Raw genomic sequence first — 15,865 nt, forward strand, 5'->3', positions numbered from 1 at the left:
TTTCAGGTCAGAGAGCTCTCTGGCTATTGGCCATATGTCAAGGCTTTCTTTGTCTACAAAGAGACAAGATTGATAAACTGTCACTAGGAGTTCTGCAGCTTAGAACTGAAAGACTGGGAGGAACGTCACCAGAGAGAAGAGATGCACGTGGGAACAAGGAAAGGAAAGAGAGGTACATGCTATTTTCAGGAGATTCTTATGGTACTTCTCTTTCTCAGAAACAGATATACTTTTTACCTTTTAATATTTTGATAGCAAAGTAAAAATCTTCCTCTTAGTGTTTAATAGGGTAAGAAAATGTGTAATTGGATATTGGCATTGTCGATCATTACCATTTCCAGAAAAGATATAAAATAAGAGGTCAATACATTTTCCTCTCTTAAAAATTCTCCTTATTTTTTGGAAAAATCTGATTGTAAGGAAAAATAATTTTGCACGTTCTCTGCCTGTTTCACAACTATTAAGATAAAAGATTATAGAAGACAGGGAGACATGAGAAGAGAAAGGGAGGAAGGACGGTAAGAAGGAAGGAAGGGACGGAGGGAAGGACTAAGGGAGGGAGAAAAGGAGGGCGAGAGGATGGGAGGAAAAGAATGACAAATCTTAAATCACATTAGAGGAGCAAAGAAACAAGTTTAAAATATAAAAGATATTTATGATTATTTTAAAAAGGGATGCCTGGCTGACTCAGTGGGTTAAGTGTCTGCCTTTAGCTCAGGTCATGATCTCAGGGTCCTGGGGTCGAGCCCTGCATTGGGCTCCCTACTCAGAGGGGACACTGCTTCTCCCTCTGCCCCTTCCCCTGCTTGTGCTGCTTCTCTCTATCTCTCTTTCTAATAAATAAATAATAAAAAAGATTATTTTAAATAGAAACTAAAGGAACACCAGAAAAGTTTTGTTATCAGTCTCTCATTTTTGGTGTCCTAAAATGTACTTCAGTATACTTTTTGTAATATACATTAACCTTTGTCCAAAAAACCAAATCATCTCTCTTTATAAAAAATGCTGACGTCAGTTGGCAAATAATATAAATATATAGAGAAATAAATTCCCAGCTAATTCAATGACCAAAAAAAATCCAATAAAACAAAACAAAACAAAAACAAACAAACAAAAACCCAAAAAAATAAATGTTGACAAAGAAACTCTTCTATTAAGGAAACAAAACAGACAATAATAGCCACTGTTGTCACAATATCATTTTTTTGTCAATAATCCACACCTGGTCTGCATATGCCATATCTTTTCTGGAACTGGACAAATTGGTCATTCAAAGTATAAAATAGAGGCCAATAACTTTTGTCTAGTTACATAATTGAAGTAGCAAGTTCACTTACTATTCTCAGAAAGAACAACTGAGTCTCCATATTCTGAGTCAGAGAAGTTCCCAGAGCCCATTTTTAATGTCCACTCTCCAGTAATCTCATTCAAATAAGGGCTTCTTCTTCTCCCAGGAGCTCAATAAATCAATTCTGATAACACGCTCAGGGCAGGTTTTTATTCTTTTTGCCTTTGTTACTTCTTATTATTTTATAACTTTCTTTGCAGGGGTGGCAGTTTGCCCGTGAGCCAATATAATATATTGTCTCCCATCACACCCTCCCACACACACAGATACACACATCCTAGACCTCACTATTTGTCTAGCTACTATTCTCTTCTTCTTTTTAAAAGATTTTTTATTTATTTATTTGACAGAATGAGAGAGAGAGAGCGCAAGCAGGAGGAGTGGCAGAAGGAGAGGGAGAAGCAGACTCCCCAATGAGCAGGGAGCTTGATATGGGACTCGATCTCGGGACCCTGAGATCATGACCTGAGCTGAAGGCAGACCCTAAACAACTGAGCCACCCAGGTTCCCAAGCTATTTCCTTCAGCTTTCCTTTAAAACAAAAATGCCACAATAGGGTTGTTAGTCAACGTTTTATTTTTCCTCTGACCATACACTGTTGAGCACTGAAATCAGCCCTTCACAGCCACACAAGACTGAAACTTTCATTATAAAAAGTATCAATGACTAGAACTCACCAAGTATAAATGCCAGTTCTCAATATTCATCTCTTTCGTCCTCTCTGAGTTTGCTAAAGTTGTCCACGTTTTCCTTACAACCCTTAGTTTTCCTAGATGCTGAACTAACACTCTGCCAGTTCTCATAACACCTTTCTGGGTGTTCCTTCTCAAATACCTTTGTTAGGTTCTCCTTATTTTCCCAAGTTCCTGCTTTAAACTCCTAAATCTGACTTCCCAGGAGTCAGTTCTTATCCTTATTTCTATCTAAACTCATCTTCTCCTTTGTCTTTTTCAGTCTTATGGTTTTAAATACAATTGTATTATTTTTCAACAAATTATCACAAAATGGGTGGCTTAAAAAAATATCATCTTACAGTTCTAAAGGACAGGGTTCTAGAATCTGGAACCTGCTGGCATGGCTGCACTCCATCATCTCCAGCTCCTGGCAGCTGTCACCATTCCTTGACTTGTGGCTGCATGACTGCCACCTCTGCCTCTGTAATCAGGCTCCCTCTTTCTTTGTATGTCAGTTTTCTGCGTGTCTCTTACAAGGGAATTGCCATTGGATTTTTGGCCCACTTTGGTAATCCAGGACAATTTCTTTATTTAAAAACCTTAATTAAGTCCATCTGGAAAGACCTCTCTTCCAAATAAGTTATCATTCACAGGTTCCCAGATTTCACAGACTTCAATGGATTTTTGCCTATCTTCATGATCTATGGACTAATAACTCCAACATGTAATCCTCCAACCCACACATTTTCCATGACATTTAGCTTTGTTTTCAAATATTTGGCTGACATCGTCATTTGTAAGATTCATAGGTGTCTCAAGAGGGGAAAAGAAGAAAATAAAACAATCAAAAAAAAAAAAACCCAAAACCTACTATCTAGGTTTATCACTTAGGGTCCAACTGGAGGAGCAAATCAGAAGATATATATTAAGAGACATATTGCAAGAAATTGGCTTATACAATTTGAAGGGCTGACTAGGGAAATTTCCAAATTACAGGGCAAGTTGAAAGGGGAGGCTGGAATTCCAGAGCACAAGCTAAAGCTACTGTCCAGAGGTAAAATTTCTTTATCAGGGAAGAATTAGCTGTGTTTTTAAGGGCTTTCAACTAAGTGACTCAGGCTCACCCAGAGTATCCAGGATATTGTCACTTCCTTAAAGTTAACTGACAATGGACTTTAATCGTGTCTTCAAAATATCTTCATGGCAACATCTAGATTAGTGTTTAATTGAATAACTGATGACTATTGCCTAACTCAATTGACTCATCAAAGAAAGCATCACATCACTTCTCAATCTGTTCATTATTAAGTCTCCCCAATTTCAGTGTTTTACAACTCTATCTTTCTGTTCCTTAGGCTAAAGAAAAGTGGTAGTATGCTTGACACTTGTCTTTCTCTCATATTCTACATCTGTTATTAGCAAATGCAAAATATATTCACAAAAGTTCAGCTTCTCAGCATCTCTACCGATACCTCTCTAATCCAGGACATCATGATTATTCTCTTGAATTATTTCGATGCCTTTTTAAGTGGTTTACAAGCTCCCACAGATTATACTACTTGGCAGCTCTTATGATACTTTCCATTGATTTTTATCTTTTGGCTCAAGAACCTCTAAGAGTGTGCCATTTCACTCCAAACAAGACCTCTGACCTGATGTACTCCCACTTTTCACCTTCTTAAACAAAATCTAAACCATTCCCTGTTAAAAAACATTTTTAGCCCTCCATATTAATCTCTTAACACCTTACAAATTTATATATAAATAATCTTTTGACTTTTACATATAGAATTCCTTGCTCTATATCTCCCTGATCTAGAATATAATTATGATAAGATTTGGGTTATTCACATATTTTATTCTAGGCACACCTTCGATGCTTGAAAAGTATTTGTTCAAACTAAATATTTGTCAAGTGAATAAAATAATTAATCATTGTGAAAAAATGTATTATATGTAGTACCCTCAATGACACTCTTATACCAAATTTAGCTTGTTCTACTTTGACAGTAACACAGTATAGAAAAGTGCTGTATTTTCCATGCAACACCATATGCTTAAATTTTCATTAAAGTTCAATGGCTGAAATTTTCCTAGTTTTGGAAAATTTAATAACAGTATTTTATCAGTGCTTAATAAAAATAAACTAAAATTTTTCTCTTCTTGTAATGCTTAATTGATATAATTTATAGTTATAAAATATAAAGTGTCACTTGCATACTTAGATTAAAAATTTAAAGAAATGTTAGTTGATTTTTGACCTACATTTAAAAATAAACCACACCATGATAGATTAATTTAAATTTCTCATTAAATTTACAATTCATTTCAATATCCACAGTGACTTTAGGCATTTTTGACTTTTTAATACTATTTTCTCCATTATGTTTAACACGATAGACATTTTTAAGCAAGAAATTAAAAATAGTCAATGGGTAATTTGTATAGCACTTAAATATATATATATATATGTATATATATGTGTGTGTGTATTATTTATATGTGTGTGTGTACATATATATATCTGTAAGTAGAAAATTGAAGATTTCAATAAATTTAAAAGCAGGACCTAAGTCTCATTCATTGATTCATCAAATAGTCATTGACTGCCTACATAAAATTCTGTTTATGAATAACCCTCTGCATGAGTGGAAACAGGTAAAATGAATGATGTAAGTGCTATGGTAAACATCAGATGATATGTTGTGGTTAAAAATAAAGGAGATAAGAAACAAACTGTAGTGTGGGTTGCCATCTTATGTAAAATGTTTCGGGAAGACCTCTCAGATATAATGACGTGTATGCAGGAACCTCAAGGAAATAAGTCACTGAACCATCACGTATCTGGGGTCAGGAACAGCAGGGAGATCAGAGTGGAGGGAATGCTCCAGAACACCAGCAGGGAATGGAATGGCGAGATGGCAGAAGGAGATCCTGATCATACAGGACCTTGAAAATTATTTCAAGGATTGAATTTGATTTTGACATATTTTTTGAGAATTGAATGACATGATTTGTTTTTGTATGTCGAAAGGATAACTAGGTGCGTAGAGATGCAGGTAACTAGGTATAAGATAGCAAGGGTGGAAGCAAGGAGACCTATTAGACTATTGGCTTAGAGCAGGTTAAAGTGGTGTAGGTTTCACTTATATGGACAAGGAATCACTTATATGGGACAAACAATAGTATATCACTTCATATTCATACTGACAGCTCCTAACACATTTGATATTTTATTTTCCATAACTTGCAGGTTTAAAATATCGATATACTGAGCCTTGGAAAATTATATTTAATATCATATTTGATCACAATAAAATATACTGTAGCATTTATTAAACACCTGCACTGATGTGGTTAATAAACCTTTTTTTATGTCTGCATATATAAGTAGGTTAATAACTCAAAAGAATAGTTATGATACACAGTCAGGAACGATTTGAAATACTACATTGTATAGCAACGGAATAGCAGATTTATTATGACGAGACTGTTTGGTGTAGTGTGAAATCATATTGCCACTGGATTTGACATTATAAATTCTTTTCATTATACTTCAAATGAGTACAGCCCAATGATTAGAGTGCTACTGGAATAAATTGATAAAGAGTGAATTTCTCTACCGTCACCAAATTCCCTCATTATGCTTAAGTACTTTAGAAGTCTCTAAGCAGTGTATGCTCTTTTGTAATCATAACTTAATTGGCTCTATTAAAGGTTTACTTTGGTTTCCAAAAATACTGATATTGAGTGAAAGAAATGCAATACCCACAATCTTCCAGTCTATGGCGTATTCTTTGAAAATATATAAATACGTTTACAAGCTGCTTTAAAATATTTGAGTTAACAGGACATCATTAAAAATAACTGCATAAGTGCAGAAATGTTATCTTTATGGCCTGAGAGAATTAAGCTACCTCTTAATACTCTAACGTTTCTAATGGGGAGTGACTCATAACCAAGAGAAAAATACTGTGACTGAAATAAAGTACCTTATAAATGAGATTTTAAATTATTGGGATCTAGACTCTTTTTTTTTTCTTACATATTATCCTTAAGGGTAAATACAAGACACTGAGAGTCTATTACTACTAGTAATGATAAGAATTATGGTATAAATTATTATAATGTTTATTAATAATGTATGCACCAGATATGATGGTAATGCATACATATGCATGCTTGTGTGCACACATACCAAAAAAAAAATGTTTAATTCTCACAGTTAGAATTGGAAGAGGCTCTATATTATTTTTATCTTACAATGAGAAAAATGGTTCAGACCTGTGATTTGACCAAGATCATGACCTTAATAAATGGCAGCTCTGGAGCTGGGTCAACTTTATCCAATTCGAGAATGCTTTTTCTGAACACTGTCTACAAATTATTGTATGAAAATTGGAAAGAATATTTTCTTTTTTTTCCTAAGGTCAAGCACTTAATTGGTGACCTACCCGAGGGTATAAGCTATCTATTTTTTAAAAAGAAAAAATCATTAAACTTTTATGAGCTACAGTGAAAGAACTTGTTTATAATGACTTATTTGTGAGGGACATTGGGCTAAAGATACTTAAGAGCAAATGGTGTTTTGTCCAAACTTGGAGATTTTCTGTTAAGATTTTTCTCTGAAGAAGCTGTTCTAGAATTGTTTACGCAAATTAGCTGAGTTAGTGAAATGGATTATCATGTGCACCAACAGGGAGACATAAATTCTAGGTTTATTATTGTTGCCAATAAATAATTATATTTTAAAAATTGTACCTCACTCTAAAGTATATTGAATCATTTACTTATATTCACTTCCAAAGCTCTTCTGAGCAGCCTGTCAGAAATCGTTGGTTTAGATATAGAGGTAGCAGGTGAAAAGGGTGTGTGAAATATTAAAATATGTATACTGCTTTATGAAGATACAGACTATAATCATAACATTTTTCTTTTCCATGCTTAGTTTGTTGTTTACCAAAGAAACATATTCTTGGCCAGATACCGGGCAAAAGGAAAGTTACCCTGCTTTTGGTTCACAAGGAAAAATATCAAATGTTCAAAGTCACAAAAATGATAACATTCATTGGGGCTTGGCACATTTGACATATATGATTGGAACTTCGAATATACAACAATTTAAATAACAGGGAAAAGTAGTAATAGTCTATAGTGTAATTACTAAACATCGAAATCAGCAAATTTATCTGAAATATCTTTTTATTTGTCCTTGGTAAATTATCTTAAAAATTTTTGGGGAAAAATAGTATCTTACATTGACTATTAATGTAGGCATGTTTTCTTGATATACTGACAAAAAAAAAACTTGAGATTTTTTGGAGAAATTCTGTTTTCATTGATTTTGGTTTTGTCAGAGGATCCCCACTAGACAATATTAGCAGAATAATAACAATAGTAATATTAATAATAAATTATTTCAATGGGTTGAAAAGCATTAAAAATAAGAATTCATAACCTCATAATGATATGAAAAATAATTCATGGCTACTGAAAGCCATTTTCTGCAAATGGCTAAGTATATATAAAGAGAAAGAATCAAGTATGTGTCATGTCTTTCCTCTACTGACTGTATCTAAGGGCAAAACATTTTATGAGGGCTGGTTGCTTTATATTTAAAAGAAGAGTCATGAATAATAAACTCAGGAAAACAGAAAGGTAATATTTTACAACCCTTGGTGAAAATTAATTGAACCAAGCAATAGTCATCAACATTTGCCAAGTAATTTGGTGATAGGTTGAGTTGAACTTTTTAATGAGTGGATCAGACAAACATCACCAGAACTCATTATCTCGGGTATGTTTAAATTCCAAAGGTAACTTCCAGATAAACCTTTGGTTTTAAAATTTTAAATACTGAAGCACTTTCTTCTCCAGAAATTACCAAAATAAGAGAAAAATAAGAAATTTAACATCAATATTTAACAAACCAGGAAATATCTACAGATAGTACAATATATTGTAAATTAATGAATCCCAAATGAAGTAAATATAATAGCAATAGCAAAATTAAAGCAACGATGAATATATATTATTATCGCAACACAAATATTCACTATAAGTGATCTGGTATAGCCTTTGCACAATATCTAATCTGCCACAGTAAAGACCAGTCCTTAGCCTTGACTATGGCCAAATTCCCCAAGGCCATAGACCAGGTTCCTGAAAGCAAATTGACAATATTATGCCCTTAACATTGTAGAATGAGCAGCACTTTTTTCTTACTAGAATAGACAGTAAATATTTTGTGTGTGCGTTTTCTCTCAGCAATGTTTCTGACAAAACTACAGATACCTTATCCACTGTCATAGCATTGCATACAGCAATGCTTTTAATCAAAGAACTCATTTGACAGTAAATGAAGTGGGGCAAGGGGCCCTCATTCTTGGAATTCACAGGGATTGCCATGCTCCCTATCATCTTGAAGCAGTTAGCTTAATGGAGTGGTGGAATGGTCTTTTGAAGATTCAGTTACAATGCCAGCCAGGTGGCAACACCTTGCTGGGCTGGAGCAATATCTGCCAAGATGAGATATATGCTCTAAATTAGCATCCAAAGTATGATGTTATTTTTCTCATAGCCTGAATTCATGGGTCTGGGAATCAAGGGATGGAAATGAAAATGGCTTCTCTCCCTCATATCCTGGAGATTCAGTAGCAAAGTATTTGGTTCCTGTCCCCATGACTTTAGACTCTGCTGGACTAGAGCTCTTAGTTCCAAAAGGAGGAATACTCCTACCCCCCCCCTACCTGGGGACACAATAATGATGCCAATAAACTAAAAATTAAAAGTGCCACCTGGTCACATTGGATTCTTCACGTGATTGGATCAATGGGAAAAGCAAAAACAAAAACAAAGACAAAACTTATTCTGATGCTGGGTGATTGATCCTGAGTATCAAGGGGAATTAGGCTGCTACTCCACAAAGGACATGAGGAGAAGGAGTGTTTCATTCATACACACAGAAACAAACATGGTTACTTTCTCAGGGATTTATTTGGATGGCAAGACAGTTGACACAACACACCCACCCATGAATATGTATAAAGTACAATTAGTACGCACAACAAACTGGAGACTCTCATTGAGGTGAAGGGCTCATAAAGGGGTTAGATTAAAAAGGAGAGCAAGGGGTGCTCAGCACAAGAGTGTTCCCACAAATAAGCTGGAGGTTTCAACTAGTTGAAATTCCCACAGATATGCAAAATCAAAGGACATGTGATGAGCTTTTAAATTCCTGGTTTCCCAATGTGTAGCATGCAGGGATCTAAAGCTATTAATGGTGAAACATCAAAATGGAGTCAACCTCTTAATTATAATGACATCCCCAGAGCACCTCTTAGTAGTCTCTTAGCCCGTGATTAAAGCCACTGAAGAAAGGCACGACAATTCAACAACCAAGGCAAGACTAATAATAATGGCCCAGAATCTTGGGGCTCCTGGGTGGCTCATCTAGCCCCAAGTTGGGCTCCCGGATCAGTAGGGAGCATGTTTGAAGATTCTTTTCCTCTGCCTCTGCCCCCCCCCCCCGCCAACAAATAAATAAACAAAACAAAACAAAACAAAACAATGGTCTCGAATCTTAAGGAATGAATGTTCAGTAACTCCGCCAGGCAATGAAACACAACGAATGGAGGCACTCACTAGGTATATAAGAACTATGAAATGGATAGAATTAGTCATAAATGTGAACTACGTAACCAGTTCCAGAAACTAGGACTATAACTGTTACAACAGTTATTACTTCTTCCTTATTTTGACTTGAATGTGGGTGTGTTCTTCCCCCTCCATCATTTTATCATATCATAATGTGTTTACTAGTTAACGTTCTATAATGATATTTATGTTACATGGAAGTCAAAGTGAGTCAACTAGTAACAAAGGACATCACCCAAAGACTAAAAGGGATTTGTATCCTCTTTGGGGAAGAACGGAGATGTATAATATTTGGTTATACATGGGATTTGTGTATTATCTTAGGGGAAAGCATGACATGGTTAGTGTCTTTATTGGATATTAAGTATAGTTTGAGGAGATGCATACGGGTGGCAGTGCCAAGTTGGCAAGAGTGGAGCAGAGTCCTTTGCAATATGTCAGTTTGCTAGGCTGGGCTCGGTTTCCCAGAATTCTCTTTCTCTCTCCCTCTTTTTTTTTTTAAGATTTTATTTATTTATTTGACAGGGGGAGAGAGAGAGAGCACAAGCAGCCTGAGAGGCAGGCAGAAGGAGAGGGAGAAGCAGGCTCCCCGCTGAGCAGAGAGCCCGACAATGAGGGGCTCAATCCCAGGACCCTGGGATCATGACCTGAGCCAAAGGCATGTGCTTAACCGACTGAGCCACCCAGGTGCCCCTCCCAGAATTCCATACCCAGGTGCCCCTCCCAGAATTCTCTTAAATGGATGTTTCTGGTTAGACTGGGCTACAATAAAACATCTCTATGAGATTTGGACTATGGAAGTTAATTAAACAGCAGCAATTTTTGTAGCACACACAAATGTTGCCATTCACCTGCTAGCTCATCTCACTGTCTTGAAGCAGTGGGTAGACATGCAACTGCCCACTCTCCTTAGGATGCTCCTCCAATTTGGCTAAATCTTGGATCAGCTGTGTGGGTTTGTCTCTGCATTCTGCAGGTTGTGCACGCCACAACAGGTCAGAGACAATAAAAGCTGAAATGATTTCCATCCATACTCGTGAACTTCAGCCCATGCTTGCGGGTGCCAGCTTTTTCTTGCTCTCCTGTACTTTACATCAATCTTTCTATCTTACCTGTGGATTTCAACTTTCGGCATCAGAAGCTAAGACAGACCATGGTCTAACTGCAAATGCTAAAACTATAACACTTCAAAAAGAAAAGGTGGGAGAAAATCTTCATTGCCTTAAGGTAGGCAAAGAATTCTTATGGCAATTTTTATGCAAATTATTACCAAAATTGTTTAAATTGACTTCAGTGTATTTAATAAGACATCCTGTTCTTCAAAAACCACCACAGATGAAGTGAAAAACAACTAAATACTGGGAGAAAATAACTGCAATATGCCTATTTTACAAAAACTTCATCTCAAAAAAATACAAAGAATATTTGCAACTCAACAATGAGAAGACAACCCACCTAAATAAAACAAGGTAAAACATATCTTCAAATAATGCAGAAATAAAATAGATGAAAAGCCGGTAGTTATAGAAAAATATATTCAGTATCATTTGTCATTAAGAACATACATTTTTAAAGCCACAATGAAACACCATTACATATTCATTAGAATGGCTGAAATGAAGAAAGAGTGACAACACCAAATGTTGGCAAAATATTAGTTACAAAGAATTCCTGGAAATGGCACTGTGGAAAACAATTGGGCACTTTTTTTACAAGTTAAACATACACATACCTTGTGACTCAGTATATATTCTTAGATATTTATGCAAGAAAGAGAAATTCACAGAACTATAGGCAATTTATAAAAACAAACTCCCATTGGCCATTGGTCAAGAGAGTTAATAGCTAGTAGAAGGCCCAACACGCCAGGGTCACTCAGAGTTGGTTCCTTTTTAGTTTAAGCTAAAACAATACAGTCACTTTTAATATCCCTTAGACAAGTGCTCCTATAATGGAACATTCTTTACAAGATAATCTTCATTTTATTCTGAGAATATGTTTCAGAAAATGTTTTGTTTGATTTGAAATTGATCCAGTCAGATTATAATACCAAGTACAGTTCTTTACTTATGGTGCTTTGTTTCTTAAAAAGACCACAATTTAAATGACTACTAGGGCAATTTATAATTTATCATCTAAAATCATTTTTATTTAGTGTTTATTGTTGTTGTTTCTAAATGCCTAATACTTCTGAAGTTAAATTTAAATATTGAGGATAGGAGTATGTATTTAGACCCAGGTGGATATATGTTAATAGTTTTTATAGATATATTATTAAATAACAGTGTGTAGGAAAAAAGGAGAATAAATATACCGAGGTTTTCCTTTGATACCTATTCAGTATATTAGATTTAGTTTGTTTATGAGTATATATTGAGGCTGACTGAGATAAATTGAGCAATATGTCCAATTTTTCCTTATAGCATTAAAATAGGCTACTATGCAATACCTATATTTGAATATTGGTTAAAGCACTATAAGTGCATCATTTGGAATTTACAGAAGTCTCACAAAATTTAATTCACTACTTAATATTCTGAATCAATTAGGAAGGAGAGACAAACTGTAATAAAAAATTTACTGTACATTTAAGTGTAAGATCAAATATAAGAGGGTTTTTCTTTTTATTTGGGTCAGATGTTCCTAAAATTACACATAAGAATTAAAATTGTTAATTTATCAGCTACCATATATATATATATATATATATACATATATATATATATATATACACACACACACACACACACACACACACACACACAAGTGGGGAGGAGTTATAATTGATTTAATTATGTTTTTGTAGTAAAATCTGTATTTTGAAATTAGTGTTTTATAACACTTTAAATTTCAAAGCAAGAGGCTACTTTTGCAGTTGTCAATGTTCTTAGGTTTTCATCCCAAGGTAACTGTACAGAGGAGAGGGAAATATCCAGGTTTTGAAACAGAACCATTGTGCTCCTTTTTATAATTCTGCACTCCCTCTTAAACGGCAGGATTCTGAGACCATATGTAAATCACTGCCTTCTATGCAGAAAAGCACAGGAGGCCCACAGGTCACCAGGGAAGGTTACTGATGCCCATTGTCTCTCACAATTTCTGTGGGGTTGGAACAAAATTAGAAATACACAGAACTGTTTTATCTTAAAAATTTCTCTTTAATTATTTTACAGATTTAAGGAAAATGCTGGAACACATTAGGAATGTATGAAACATATCACGCAGACACAATAGTTTATGCTACAATATATACACAAGGAACAAACGATTGCCTGCAAGGATGTTTTTATACATATTGAAAAAGGTCATGACTGTTGGACATTAAAACAAATTAATTTTTAGGCCAAGCTATGTGGTGCTATTAGGACAATAAGTTTCCTTTTAGAGACATGTATTTAACTTCTGATTATATTTTCATATTCACCTCCTATTTTATGTATACTGGAAATTTCCTTAAAAATCCATTATTTAGTCACCCTGATGCTCTAGTAGTTATCTTTTCATTCTTTTTCTTTAAGGATTTTATTTATTTATTTATGCAAGAGCAGGGGTAGGGACTGAGGTCAAGGGAGAGAGAACTTTCTCAAGCAGACTCCATGCTAAACCCAGAGCCTGAGGTGGGCCTCAATCTCACAACCGTGAGATCATGACCTGAACCAAAATCAAGAGTCAGAGCCTTAATGACTAAGCCACCCAGTTGTCCCTTTTATCTTTTCAATCACCAGAGTTTTAGACTATGAGAGCTATAATTGATCATATAATGACTATTTCATTAACCTACTTACTCATTATATTCTCAAGTATAACATATGCAAATCTCTAAGTAAACAGAATATACACTCTTAAAACAAAATAATGTAACTGACAAGATGTCAAATCCGTTTTATATAAGCTGTCAAGTCTTTGCCTTGGCCTGACCTGAATGTGTGGTCTGCCAGGTCCACTCTTCATGTCTTCCTTGCTCCGTCTGTCCACAGGATGGTGCACGAGCAGATCTACTATTTGGACAAGTACTTCCACAAGTACCACAAGTACGGGCATGTCATGTAACCCAGAGAACTTTCCAAACAAGTACCAACAACCCATCTGATGTCTGAAGAGGAGTGGAGGAGACTTGGCGTCCAACAGAGTCTAGGCTGGGTTCATCACATGACTCACGAACCACAACCATATATTCTTCTCTTCAGACCACCTCTTCCAAAAGATCAACAAAAATGAAGTATATTTGGAGACCATCAATTAAATATTTTCCAGAAAGTCTTAATGTATATGTGTATATAAGGTGGTACTCAGTGAATACTTGAAAATATACAAACAATTTGTCCATACCTGTGCATGAGCTCTATTTTTCACAACAACAGAGCTCAGTTGAATGCAACTGCAAGTAGGTTACTCTAAGATGCTTAAGATAAAATTTCTTCTAGTTGGTTTTTCTCTTAATATAAGGGCCTGTTTGACTTTGCCTGTTAACTTTTGTTAAATAAAAGTTGTAAGTTGCATTTATAAAAAAAAAATCTGTTTTGTATAACTGTAAATGTGTAAGATGCCTTTTTTTGCCAAAAGTCATGTTTTTATAAACATATATGTAATAAATATATAAATTATATATAATAAATATATAAATTATAAATATATTCATTATAATACATAAATATATGTAACAAAAACCATTTTATTTACATATACATAATAAAACTGAATTCACTGACTGCATTTGTTTAAAGCTGAAGACCTCTCAAAGATTTTAATTGTTTTATTTATGAATTTGGGTGGTGGAAATCCAACGTATAATATGAATTCATTACAGTATCAATCAATCAGTCCAGACCCTAATTGAAAATAGAACAAAATATTTGTGGGTGGGGTGTTCTAAACTATAGAGAATCAAGAATAAGGATTACAGTGGACCTCTTGACAGAGACCATGTAAATAAAAGGAGAGTAAAGTGAAATATTTAAAAAGTGTTAAAAGAAAACAAAAACAAAAGGATAACAAAAAACCTAGAATTCTTAGAATTCTTTATCCAGCAAAAATACCATTCAAAAGGAAAGCAGAAATAAAGACTTTCCATACCTCGAGTTTGAACTCCATGAGTAAAGAAACCAAGTCATGTGGTCTGACAAAACCCCAGTGCATAAAATTGTATCCAATGCATAATTTGCTCTAAAAATTGCTTATGGAAGGAAAGAGGTGGGCAACATAGAAAGGCAGGTAAGAAGGCAGAAGGAAGAAGAGATGGAGGGAAGGAAGAAGGGAGTGAAATTGATGTACCACATAAATCTTGATGTATGCCTTGAGTAAATTGATTCATGCTGGCTCATTTACTCAGAGAGGTTAAAATGGAATGGAATAAGTTGGGAGATCTTTTTGTTTGTTTTCTATTTAGTTTTTGAGATATTTTAAGGTAGTTATCACAGGTATCTGACAATTGATGTAGACATCTAGATGGGTAATACACTTCTCATCTTCATTTATCTGTTTATAGTATTAATTAGCTTTAAACATGAATAAGATCATTTGGGAAAGAGTAGAGAATTAGAAGTTTTCTTAAGAACAAACCTTGAAGAATTTTAGTTTTTAATCATTAGGTGGAAATATATAGATAGCTATATAGGAAGCTATAAATTAGTTGCAAAAACTATTTTTTGTGTTTATAAGCTATAGAACAGTTGCAACACACACCCTAACTGAAGTACATTTTTAAGAAAAAGAAAGTCAACATTGACTACAGAAAACTGTTTCATTTGCATTACACTACAGCACTAAACTTGGTTTAGGAGTAAGTAGTACTACATCTGTCAATGCGGCTAAATATTTGCTCGGAGTTACCCACGCATTACAGAAGAAAGGGAAAGACACAGAACTTGAGATAAATAGCTTTTTTTAAAAAAAGTATCAGAAGAGGTAAGAAAAGCTGGCTAAGTCTACCTCTCTATCCTAAAATTAATTTGAATTGAGGCTGAAACAGTAGGGATATAGCCTACACATCACTAAGCTCTGCCCAGAGGTTGGATGCCAATTTCCCCCTGCAACTGGGAAGCTGAATCTTCGATGAGCTATGAGTTGGAGAAATGAAGCAGATACTTCTGTTCAGAGATATTGAGAAGTGGAGGGAGTGTCCTCTAACTAGTGTCCTACTGACCTCATCAGGAGGGAAAAAACAAATCTTTATTGAAGGAATGTTTCC

At 34.8% G+C, this 15,865-nt stretch overlaps 1 pseudogene; it reads left to right on the forward strand.

Annotated features, from left to right (window-relative positions):
• Positions 1-13,656: 13,656 nt before the first annotated feature.
• Positions 13,657-13,896, forward strand: LOC113260740 (cyclin-dependent kinases regulatory subunit 2-like; annotated as a pseudogene).
• The last annotated feature ends 1,969 nt before the right edge of the window (positions 13,897-15,865 follow it).

This window comes from Ursus arctos, unplaced genomic scaffold (genome assembly GCF_023065955.2).
Source record: "Ursus arctos isolate Adak ecotype North America unplaced genomic scaffold, UrsArc2.0 scaffold_15, whole genome shotgun sequence".
Lineage (NCBI taxonomy): Eukaryota > Metazoa > Chordata > Mammalia > Carnivora > Ursidae > Ursus > Ursus arctos.